Here is a 12517-nt window from a genome sequence, read left to right on the forward strand (position 1 = left end):
CTTGAAGTGTTTTATACGTATGGATGTTATTTCAGGCCAGTCAAATGCTGATTTAATGCTGATCAACTCACTTTCAGCCGCTCGGTCATCACTTTAAAAAACAAAAACCTTCATTTTAACAAAGAAAACAATGCTCCAGAGATTTTTCTAAATCAACTTAATGGAAAATGGAACAAAACCTAACCACTCTGGCATTAAAAACAAAGGTGGACTTGCATATCTTACAGTTATTTTATATTTTATGCCACCTATTTATTTGGCCGACATTGATATTTCAGATGTCTTTTAAATCAGCTACTTAACATTGGACATGAATGTTCGTAGTCTGGAATTCCGCATAGGGAATTGGACACAATCTCATCCCCATCCCCAGTGAAAGAGTACACATTTTTGACATTGAAAAAACTTTTATTAACCTTGTCATGGTTTTTTTTGTAAGTTTGTGTGTGTGTGTGTGTGTGAAGGCATCTGCATTATCATTAGCAGGTGCTGTGTTAATGTTAATGATGACGGTTCCTTTTCCACCTCACAACCACAATGTTGCTGCTGAAACAAAAGAAGACGGTCAATTTGTATTGTGATGTACTGTATCTGTTTTCACCTCTGAAATGTGTGAAATTGTGTGATATGTAAACTTACAGAACCAGGCACAGCATCAGGAAGTGGATGAGACACCGCCTGGCCGCAGAACTTGCAGGCTATGAACTTGAGGTGCCGACTCCTTTTAGAACAACCTAACAATATTTCCATCACTAATATTAACAGCTGGAGGATGACGGTTCCTTTTCCACCTCACAACCACAATGTTGCTGCCGAAACAAAAAAAGACAGTCAATTTGTATTGTGATGTACTGTATCTGTTTTCACCTCTGAAATGTGTGAAATTGTGTGATATGTAAACTTACACAACCAGGCACAGCATCAGGAGGTGGATGAGACACCGCCTGGCCGCAGAACTTGCAGGCTATGAACTTGAGGTGCCGACTCCTTTTAGAACAACCTAACAATATTTCCATCACTAATATTAACAGCTGGAGGATGACGGTTCCTTTTCCACCTCACAACCACAATGTTGCTGCCGAAACAAAAAAAGACAGTCAATTTGTATTGTGATGTACAGTATCTGTTTTCACCTCTGAAATGTGTGAAATTCTGTGATATGTAAACTTACAGAACCAGGCACAGCATCAGGAGGTGGATGAGACACCGCCTGGCCGCAGAACTTGCAGGCTATGAACTTGAGGTGCCGACTCCTTTTAGAACAACCTAACAATATTTCCATCACTAATATTAACAGCTGGAGGATGACGGTTCCTTTTCCACCTCACAACCACAATGTTGCTGCTGAAACAAAAGAAGACGGTCAATTTGTATTGTGATGTACTGTATCTGTTTTCACCTCTGAAATGTGTGAAATTGTGTGATATGTAAACTTACAGAACCAGGCACAGCATCAGGAGGTGGATGAGACACCGCCTGGCCGCAGAACTTGCAGGCTATGAACTTGAGGTGCCGACTCCTTTTAGAACAACCTAACAATATTTCCATCACTAATATTAACAGCTGGAGGATGACGGTTCCTTTTCCACCTCACAACCACAATGTTGCTGCTGAAACAAAAAAAGACGGTCAATTTGTATTGTGATGTACAGTATCTGTTTTCACCTCTGAAATGTGTGAAATTGTGTGATATGTAAACTTACGGAACCAGGCACAGCATCAGGAGGTGGATGAGACAACGCTCGGGCAGTTTCTCTGGCTGCATCTTCAGCCTCCAGTGCGTCGTTAACGATTTTTAGAAGTTCATACACCCACCTTTCCCGAACTTTGAGGAAGTAACAGTCAGGTGACGACTCTCTTTGGGACATCTTCCAAGTTGAATAAAACAAGATATGACCATGTGAACCATTTGAACGAGTAAATTAAATGCATTAAAAGCTTGAATTCCTGGGATGTTAGGAGCACATACAATATTTGTACTGACATAAGTATTTTCGATGTTTTTCAACAGAGCTACTCAACTTCAGACATTAATGTTCTCATTCTGGTATCCTGCATAGAGAATTGGACACTCTTTGTAACATATCAGATTCTGTGTTTGGAAGATTTAGACAATTGGATTTCATTCTTGGAGTTAAATTAGGAAATAAGATTTCATCTTTAGATTGTTGCATACATGTCCAATATGCAGAAGGCTACCTCAAATTAGACATTGATATTCCCTTTTTGGAATTTTGCACTGGATACACTTTTAGGAACAATAGAGCATACCTTTGGAAATACTACAAAATACGATTTTACTATGGGAAATGTATCTTGAATTCTCGAATGTGAGTTACCTTTCATTCGAGATGTACTCTAATAGACGCATCAGGAAGCAGAATGAGCCAGAGCTCGAAGTTAAGACTGCTCATGGAGTTCCTCAAGGATCTGTCCTTGGACCAATCCTCTTCACTTTATATATGCTTCGTTTAGGCAATATTATCAGGAAATATTCCATAAGCTTTCATTGTTATGCAGATGATACTTAGTTAGATCTATCGATCAAACCAGATGAAACTCATCAGTTAGCTAAACTTCAAATGTGCCTTCAGGATGTTAAAACCTGGATGACCTGTAATTTTCTAATGTTAAACTCAGATAAAACTGAAGTTATTGTTCTGGGGCCCAAGCACCTCCGTGACGCATTGTCTAAAGATATAGTTTCACATTGATGGCATCACCCTGGCCTCCAGCACCACTGTGAGGAATCTTGGAGTTATCTTTGATCAGGACATGTCGTTTAAGTCTCACATTAAGCAAATTTCAAGGACCGCCTTTTTTCACCTAGGTAATATTGCGAAAATCAGGAACATCCTGTCTAAAAATGATGCAGAAAAACTAGTCCATGCATTTGTTACTTCTAGGCTGGATTACTGCAATTCCTTATTATCATGCTGCTCGAAAAAGTCCATTAAGACTCTTCAGCTGATCCAGAATGCTGCAGCACGTGTTCTGACAGGAACCAGGAAAAGAGATCACATTTCTCCTGTCTTAGCTTCTTTGCATTGGCTTCCAGTAAAATCCAGAATAGAATTTAAAATCATTCTTCTTACCTACAAAGCTCTTAATGGTCAGGCACCATCTTATCTTAAAGAGCTCATAGTACCTTACTACCCCACCAGAGCACTGCGCTCCCAGAATGCAGGGTTACTTGTGGTTCCTCGAGTCTCCAAAAGTAGACTAGGAGCCAGAGCGTTCAGCTATCAAGCTCCTCTCCTGTGGAACCAGGTTCCAGTTTGGGTTCAGGAGGCAGACACCATCTCCACATTTAAGAGTAGGCTTAAGACTTTCCTCTTTGATAAAGCTTATAGTTAGGGCTGGCTCAGGTGAGTCCTGAACCATCCCTTAGTTATGCTGCTATAGGCCTAGACTGCCGGGGGATTTCCCATGATGCACTGAGCTCCTCTCTCCTCTACTTTCTCTCCCTCTGTATGCAACCTCATCCCATTATTGCATGTTACTAACTCCCATTTTTCATTTAGTCTATAGCAACATCACCTTTACTGTCTGTACCTCTGTGTGTTTATTATGTAGGATGCCTCCCTCCCCTCTCTCTCTCCTTCCATCCCTCTCTCTTTCTCTCTGTTCCTCTCCTGCCCCCCCCCCCCCCCCCCCCATGGTTCTGCTCGAGGTTTCTGCCTCTTAAAAGGAAATTTTCCTTGCCTCTGTCTCCTAGTGCTGCTCTTGGTGGGAACTGTTGGCCTTCTGTAAATAGCATCATAGAGTACGGTCTAGACCTGCTCTTTTATGAAAAGCGCTGTGAGATAACTGTTGTTGTGATTTGGCGCTATATAAATTGAAAAAAAAACTGAATTGAAATTGAATTGAATTGAATAGAAATGCAATACAAGACCCATAACTATGTTTTCAGAGGGGTATAAAACCGTTACGTTTTTATTACCTTAGAAATTAACAACACCAGGTTGCATCAACACAGGCACTTAAATTACCTGAGGCAAGCACCGGCCATAACACCACAACTCAGTATCATGCCCCCTGTAGCTTGGAGGGAAATAACCCATATGGCTCCTACAGAAACATTTCTTGGAATTGTTAATGTTTTTGATCATAACATTAGTGCTCAAGATACAAAAATAGGACTGCTAGAAACATTTCTTGGAATTGTTAGTGTTTTCGATCATAACATTAGTGCTCAAGATACAAAAAGAGGACTGCTAGAAACATGTCTTTGAATTGTTAGTGTTTTCGATCATAATCTTAGTGATTAGGACACAAAATCAGACTGATTTGGAAGGAGTTACCTTGAATAGGTGTTTCGCTCATCCGCCTGTAATGTGACTGGGGCCTATGTTAACAGTGCACTGCAATCCACGCGCGGTAACCAATCAGGCGATCCCTTTATAAGTAATTATGTGATATTAGAACTTGGAAGGGAGGATCACTCGTTTGGAATTGTATAATAATAATGATAATTGCATATCAAATTAACAAGATGAACACAATGCGCAATATTTAAAAACTATCTATTGGAATGGAGGATCACTTGCTTGGAATTGTAGATCAAATTAACTAGATGAACACAATGCACAATATTTACACACTACATACTGGAATGGAGGAGCAGTTGCTTGGAATATCTTCACATAGTAAACAAACATTTGCATATTCTCGTTTTGGAATTATGGCAGCAGAAAGGACCATTCATTTGGAATTTTAAGCGAGCACAAGCAAAGATCAACTTCTGGACTGCTTTTCAAGTCAAGGAGGATCACTTATTTGGACTCAGTGACAACGCTGTCTAACAACATATATCAATTGTTCAGTATATGCCTACAAGTTTATTATTAATTACTTCTTGCTTCCAATCATATCATTGTTTCTTTGGTACATGGATGTTTATTTTCACACCCCCCAAATCAAATTCCTTGTTAGTGTAAAAACTACTTGGAAATAAAGCTGTTTCTGATTCTCCTTAAACCCCAAATGATATCCTGCACTGCTGATGAACAAGTTTGAGTGTCTGTAATGTGGCCTGTGCCTAGTTCAGCTTTTTGCTGTGGAGTGTTGATAATAAACGTTTAAATTAACACTGTGAGGTGCTTGAAGTGTTTTATACGTATGGATGTTATTTCAGGCCAGTCAAATGCTGATTTAAGAGGCTCAGCTGATCATCAACTCACTTTCAGCCGCTCGGCCATCACTTTAAAAAACAAAAACCTTCATTTTAACAAAGAAAACAATGCTCCAGAGGTTTTTCTAAATCAACTTAATGGAAAATGGAACAAAACCTAACCACTCTGGCATTAAAAACAAAGGTGGACTTGCATATCTTACAGTTATTTTATATTTTATGCCACCTATTTATTTGGCCGACATTGATATTTCAGATGTCTTTTAAATGAGCTACTTAACATTGGACATGAATGTTCATAGTCTGGAATTCCGCATAGGGAATTGGACACAATCTCATCCCCATCCCCAGTGAAAGAGTACACATTATTTGACATTGAAAAAACTTTTATTAACCTTGTCATGGTTTTTTTTGTAAGTTTGTGTGTGTGTGTGTGTGTGTGTGAAGGCATCTGCATTATCATTAGCAGGTGCTGTGTTAATGTTAATGATGACGGTTCCTTTTCCACCTCACAACCACAATGTTGCTGCTGAAACAAAAGAAGACGGTCAATTTGTATTGTGATGTACTGTATCTGTTTTCACCTCTGAAATGTGTGAAATTGTGTGATATGTAAACTTACAGAACCAGGCACAGCATCAGGAGGTGGATAAGACACCGCCTTGCCGCAGAACTTGCAGGCTATGAACTTGAGGTGCCGACTCCTTTTAGAACAACCTAACAATATTTCCATCACTAATATTAACAGCTGGAGGATGACGGTTCCTTTTCCACCTCACAACCACAATGTTGCTGCTGAAACAAAAAAAGACGGTCAATTTGTATTGTGATGTACTGTATCTGTTTTCACCTCTGAAATGTGTGAAATTGTATGATATGTAAATTTACAGAACCAGGCACAGCATCAGGAGGTGGATGAGACACCGCCTGGCTGCAGAACTTGCAGGCTATGAACTTGAGGTGCCGACTCCTTTTAGAACAACCTAACAATATTTCCATCACTAATATTAACAGCTGGAGGATGACGGTTCCTTTTCCACCTCACAACCACAATGATGCTGGTGAAACAAAAGAAGACGGTCAATTTGTATTGTGATGTACAGTATCTGTTTTCACCTCTGAAATGTGTGAAATTGTGTGATATGTAAACTTACGCAACCAGGCACAGCATAATGAGGTGGATAAGACACCGCCTGGCCGCAGAACTTGCAGGCTATGAGCTTGAGGTGCCGACTCCTTTTAGAACAACCTAACAATATTTCCATCACTAATAGCTCACAACCACAATGTTGCTGCTGAAACAAAAGAAGACGGTCAATTTTTATTGTGATGTACAGTATCTGTTTTCACCTCTGAAATGTGTGAAATTGTGTGATATGTAAACTTACGGAACCAGGCACAGCATCAGGAGGTGGATGAGACAACGCTCGGGCAGTTTCTCTGGCTGCATCTTCAGCCTCCAGTGCGTCGTTAACGATTTTTAGAATTTCATACACCCACCTTTCCCGAACTTTGAGGAAGTAACAGTCAGGTGACGACTCTCTTTGGGACATCTTCCAAGTTGAATAAAACAAGATATGACCATGTGAACCATTTGAACGAGTAAATTAAATGCATTAAAAGCTTGAATTCCTGGGATGTTAGGAGCACATACAATATTTGTACTGACATAAGTATTTTCGATGTTTTTCAACAGAGCTACTCAACTTCAGACATTAATGTTCTCATTCTGGTATCCTGCATAGAGAATTGGACACTCTTTGTAACATATCAGATTCTGTGTTTGGAAGATTTAGACAATTGGATTTCATTCTTGGAGTTAAATTAGGAAATAAGATTTCATCTTTAGATTGTTGCATACATGTCCAATATGCAGTAGGCTACCTCAAATTAGACATTGATATTCCCTTTTTGAAATTTTGCACTGGATACACTTTTAGGAACAATAGAGCATACCTTTGGAAATACTACAAATACGATTTTACTATGGGAAATGTATCTTGAATTCTCGAATGTGAGTTACCTTTCATTCGAGATGTACTCTAATAGACGCATCAGGAAGCAGAATGAGCCAGAGCTCGAAGTTAAGACTGCTCATGGAGTTCCACAAGGATCTGTCCTCGGACCAATCCTCTTCACTTTATATATGCTTCGTTTAGGCAATATTATCAGGAAATATTCCATAAGCTTTCATTGTTATGCAGATGATACTCAGTTATATCTATCGGTCAAACCAGATGAAACTCATCAGTTAGCTAAACTTCAAATGTGCCTTCAGGATGTTAAAACCTGGATGACCTGTAATTTTCTAATGTTAAACTCAGATAAAACTGAAGTTATTGTTCTGGGGCCCAAGCACCTCCATGACGCATTGTCTAAAGAAATATAGTTTCACCTTGATGGCATCGCCCTGGCCTCCAGCACCACTGTGAAGAATCTTGGAGTTATCTTTGATCAGGACATGTCGTTTAAGTCTCACATTAAGCAAATTTCAAGGACCGCCTTTTTTCACCTACGTAATATTGCGAAAATCAGGAACATCCTGTCTAAAAATGATGCTCCTGCGCCCTGTGGGCTTGTCCCTGGTGTAGCATTGAAATGATTCGCCGTGAAACAGGAAGTTGTTGTAACCTCACTGTACATGCTCAAATCTCTACCAAACTTTACTTGGTTGATAGGAGTCCCGCCCTGAATACATTTACTTACCAAAATTCATCACAGTGCCACCTACTGGCAACAGGAAGTGACCTTTAACGAAGCAGCCCCCGCAGCACGTTTTAACTACATGGATGAAATTTCTGTGGCACATGTATCATGTCCAGACGTACCAAGAAGCCTCTTACCCAAGAGGAAGTCAGCCATTTTGGATTTAATGGTTATTTTTACTCATTTGCAGGTCTGTACCCTTACAAACTCCTCCCAGCTAATTGGTCAAATTTGGGTTGTGTAACAAAAAGACATTGGTGATGAAAAGTTGTTCAAACGGTGAGTGTCTGCCGTGGCGTGGCATCTTAAATCAATGATTCACCATGCTGTGTATGGCATCCACCTCACACACCAGTTTCTCTTCAACCACAAACACTGCATTAGGGATTGGTATCCAGTAACTGGAATATTTAGTACTTTGGATGTTGAGCGTGAAAGATCTATAAATTGGAATGCAAATATTGGAATAATCAGTGATTAAAATTTAAGGCTTAGAGATTTGAATTGGACTTACCTTGACAACAGTCTGCAAAACACTCTCTTGTACTCTGACGGAGTTACAAAGCCACACTGAAGACACTTACCAGTGGTTCAATGTATTCCTACAAGTGCATGACTATTCACTTCCTGGAGTCAATCGTGTCATTGTTTCCATGTCAAAGAGTAAAACTTGGAATGGAGGATCACTCGTTTGGAATTGTATAATAATAATAATAATAATAATAATTCTATTTGAGATGAATAATATGCATATATTTACAGAATATATACTGGAATGGAGGATCACTCGTTTGGAATTGTATATTAATAATAATAATAATAATAATAATAATTCTATTTGAGATGAATAATATGCATATATTTACAGAATATATACTGGAATGGAGGATCACTTGTTTGGAATTTGATATCTTTACATAATAAACAAACAATTGTATATTCTCCTTTTTGGAACTGTGACAAGTGAAAACAAGCAAAGGTAAATGTCTGGACTGCTTTTCAAGTCAAGGAGGATCTCTCATTTGGACTCAATGACAACCGAGTCTAACAACACTTACTGACTGAACGCTTCTATAGAATTTGACCTCTAACCCCTTGTTTTGTTTCCTCAGAATAGTACTGTACCCTTCTATGGGTTGGAGCTTTATTTTGCAGACTCAAACCCTTCTATGGTACCTAACAGATACCTAAACATATCCTATATAAGCTGTGTTTGATGTACAGAGAGACAGAGTGGCCATCGGGCTGGGTCACTCTCCAAGCTGCTGCTGAGCTTGTAATTGATGCTAATTGAACTCCTTGATGTAATAAAACTTTTATGATCAAGAACAGTGTCAAGTGGGTTTCTTCTCAACACATCATCGCAGCATTATTGTTCAGACACCACAGAAATTGGCACCCCAGATGGGACCGTGTTGTGCCTGAATTCATCGTTCCATTACAGGGCTCCGTCGAGCTGAATCCTGCTCCAGACGCTAGCATATATGGTGAATTTTCACATGCTAAATGCCCATTAAAAACATTGCACCGTTTTACTACAAGCTGAAGTTATGGCTGTACTACTTTGTGTTTCTGTAGTATTTCAAAAAAATTAAAAAAGACATTTTGTAAGATTTGCATGCTTATCTAATTAAGCAAAGCGAGAGGAGCCTTCACCCTCACCTGAGAATGCCTTCATAAACTTCATGTATTATGTGGTTTATAATGGACTGTGGTGCAGAAACAGTGAGGCTTACATTTTCTAGTTATCTGTCAGTGGTAATACTACATGCACTAGATGTGATATTTTTTGAGATGCTTTGGTATGTTAGTCAGGCATGTAATTAGCAAAGGACAAAAAAGCAGAACCCCCCCACACCTCCATCAAACCGGCAGCGGCCCTAATATTGCATATGGATGGTAAAGCAGGACCCATGACAATAACTTATTTGGTGGATGTGTTGCAGTAAGAATCAAAGACAAGTGTCTTCCATTGCACCATCACCACCCCTCTGTAATAAAAATAATCAGATTAATACCAACCATGAGAATAACTAATTTGAATTAAATATATATATACTTCAACAGCTAAATGTGCAACATGCAACATGAAATAAGTAAGTAACTCTATAAGTAAATAATATAACTACTAACTTTCTGAACGAAGACAGCAGCAAAGGTCATTGGGGATGGGGATGAGATTGTGTCCAATTCCCTATGCGGAATTCCAGACTATGAACATTCATGTCCAATGTTAAGTAGCTCATTTAAAAGACATCTGAAATATCAATGTCGGCCAAATAATAGGTGGCATAAAATATAAAATAACTGTAAGATATGCAAGTCCACCTTTGTTTTTAATGCCAGAGTGGTTAGGTTTTGTTCCATTTTCCATTAAGTTGATTTAGAAAATCTCTGGAGCATTGTTTTCTTTGTTAAAATGAAGGTTTTTGTTTTTTAAAGTGATGACCGAGCGGCTGAAAGTGAGTTGATGATCAGTTGAGCCTCTTAAATCACATTGCTGAGCCTCCGGTGAAAGACAAACAAATAGTAAATATAGTTACCGAAAAGCAAAAAGGTGAGCTAACAATGTAGCACATCAGCTAAATGCAGTAAAGATAACGTTATTTTGAGAGCTAAACTGCTGGTCTGCAGATTGTTCAGGTTTTCAGAATATTGTTCGTGTTATAATAACGTGTAAGGGACCCCACAATTTTATTTATTTTTTCTATTCAATTTCAAAATTGCATATGTAGTCGGGTTCTTAAACCTTAATACATCCATATAAATGTGTGTTGCAATGTTATTTAATGTTATTGAAAATAAATATTAACCCATATAAAAGTAAATAATAATAATAATAATAATAATCCTTATTTGTAGAGCACTTTTCAAAAACAAGTTACAAAGTGCTTTAACAAGTGTAAGAATATTACAAAAAAACAAGATAAGAGCATGAAAAATTAATATAAAATTAGGGTCATCGATACCGCTGGTTCGTTAGTGTTCCTTGTTGCTGTGACGACAGTCGTTAAGACTACCTGTGGCCAGACTGAACGACCATCGTTGGTATCTTCACCTGAGGTCAATAGGTTACGTTTGTTGAGTTTCCTGGAAGTGATGAAAGGACAGCATTGTAAGTGGGGGATAAGTGGTGGCGTAGACCCCCTCCCCTGTTCAATGACGGCTTCTCGACCCTGGTGTAGATGCTTCCTTGACACCTCTTTCAAACCATCCATCTTCTCTGTCTAAAATGTGCACCTGGTGGTCCTCAAACGAGTGTCCTGTCCTTCTCAAAGTGTACGTGCTGGTGCGTATGGGACTAAAAGGTCAGAAATATAACAAGGCGAGAGGCCATGAAGAGCTTTAAAAGTGATCAATAGAATTTTAAAGTCAATTCTAAAACATACTGGGAGCCAGTGTAATGATAATAAAAAAAGCCTTAACACCACAACTCAGTATCATGCCCCCTGTAGCTTGGAGGGAAATAACCCATATGGCTCCTACAGAAACATTTCTTGGAATTGTTAGTGTTTTCGATCATAACATTAGTGCTCAAGATACAAAAATAGGACTGCTAGAAACATTTCTTGGAATTGTTAGTGTTTTCGATCATTAGTGATTGTGATTAGGACACAAAATCAGACTGATTTGGAAGGAGTTACCTTGAATAGGTGTTTCGCTCATCCGCCTGTAATGTGACTGGGGCCTATGTTAACAGTGCACTGCAATCCACGCGCGGTAACCAATCAGGCGATCCCTTTATAAGTAATTATGTGATATTAGAACTTGGAATGGAGGATCAATTGCTTGGAATTGTAGATCAAATTAACTAGATGAACACAATGCACAATATTTACACACTACATACTGGAATGGAGGAGCAGTTGCTTGGAATATCTTTACATAGTAAACAAACATTTGCATATTCTCGTTTTGGAATTATGGCAGCAGAAAGGACCATTCATTTGGAATTTTAAGCGAGCACAAGCAAAGATCAACTTCTGGACTGCTTTTCAAGTCAAGGAGGATCACTTATTTGGACTCAGTGACAACGCTGTCTAACAACATATACCAATTGTTCAGTATATGCCTACAAGTTTATTATTAATTACTTCTTGCTTCCAATCATATCATTTGTTTCTTTGGTACATGGATGTTTATTTTCACACCCCCCAAATCAAATTCCTTGTTAGTGTAAAAACTACTTGGAAATAAAGCTGTTTCTGTTTCTCCTTAAACCCCAAATGATATCCTGCACTGCTAATGAACAAGTTTGAGTGTCTGTAATGTGGCCTGTGCCTAGTTCAGCTTTTTGCTGTGGAGTGTTGATAATAAACGTTTAAATTAACACTGTGAGGTGCTTGAAGTGTTTTATACGTATGGATGTTATTTCAGGCCAGTCAAATGCTGATTTAATGCTGATCAACTCACTTTCAGCCGCTCGGTCATCACTTTAAAAAACAAAAACCTTCATTTTAACAAAGAAAACAATGCTCCAGAGATTTTTCTAAATCAACTTAATGGAAAATGGAACAAAACCTAACCACTCTGGCATTAAAAACAAAGGTGGACTTGCATATCTTACAGTTATTTTATATTTTATGCCACCTATTTATTTGGCCGACATTGATATTTCAGATGTCTTTTAAATGAGCTACTTAACATTGGACATGAATGTTCATAGTCTGGAATTCC

At 38.7% G+C, this 12517-nt stretch overlaps 1 long non-coding RNA gene across 5 annotated transcripts; it reads right to left on the reverse strand.

The window, feature by feature from the left end:
* Positions 1–450: 450 nt before the first annotated feature.
* On the reverse strand, positions 451–5774 carry LOC119899901. Of its 5 annotated transcripts, none has more exons than XR_005443938.1 (6): positions 5757–5774; positions 1438–1610; positions 1172–1344; positions 906–1075; positions 640–809; positions 451–546 (listed from the first exon to the last, which is right to left on the reverse strand). It is a non-coding gene; the product is annotated as an uncharacterized LOC119899901 (long non-coding RNA). The 5 variants fall into 5 exon arrangements; XR_005443940.1 differs by having other exon boundaries at positions 1172–1341; positions 1438–1607; positions 5757–5773; XR_005443939.1 differs by having other exon boundaries at positions 451–543; positions 1438–1607; positions 5757–5773.
* Between the last annotated feature and the right edge of the window lie 6743 nt (positions 5775–12517).

This window comes from Micropterus salmoides, unplaced genomic scaffold (genome assembly GCF_014851395.1).
Source record: "Micropterus salmoides isolate LMB-PRFRI ecotype aquatic unplaced genomic scaffold, ASM1485139v1 Ms_hic_scaffold_12, whole genome shotgun sequence".
Taxonomy (NCBI): Eukaryota; Metazoa; Chordata; class Actinopteri; order Centrarchiformes; family Centrarchidae; genus Micropterus; species Micropterus salmoides.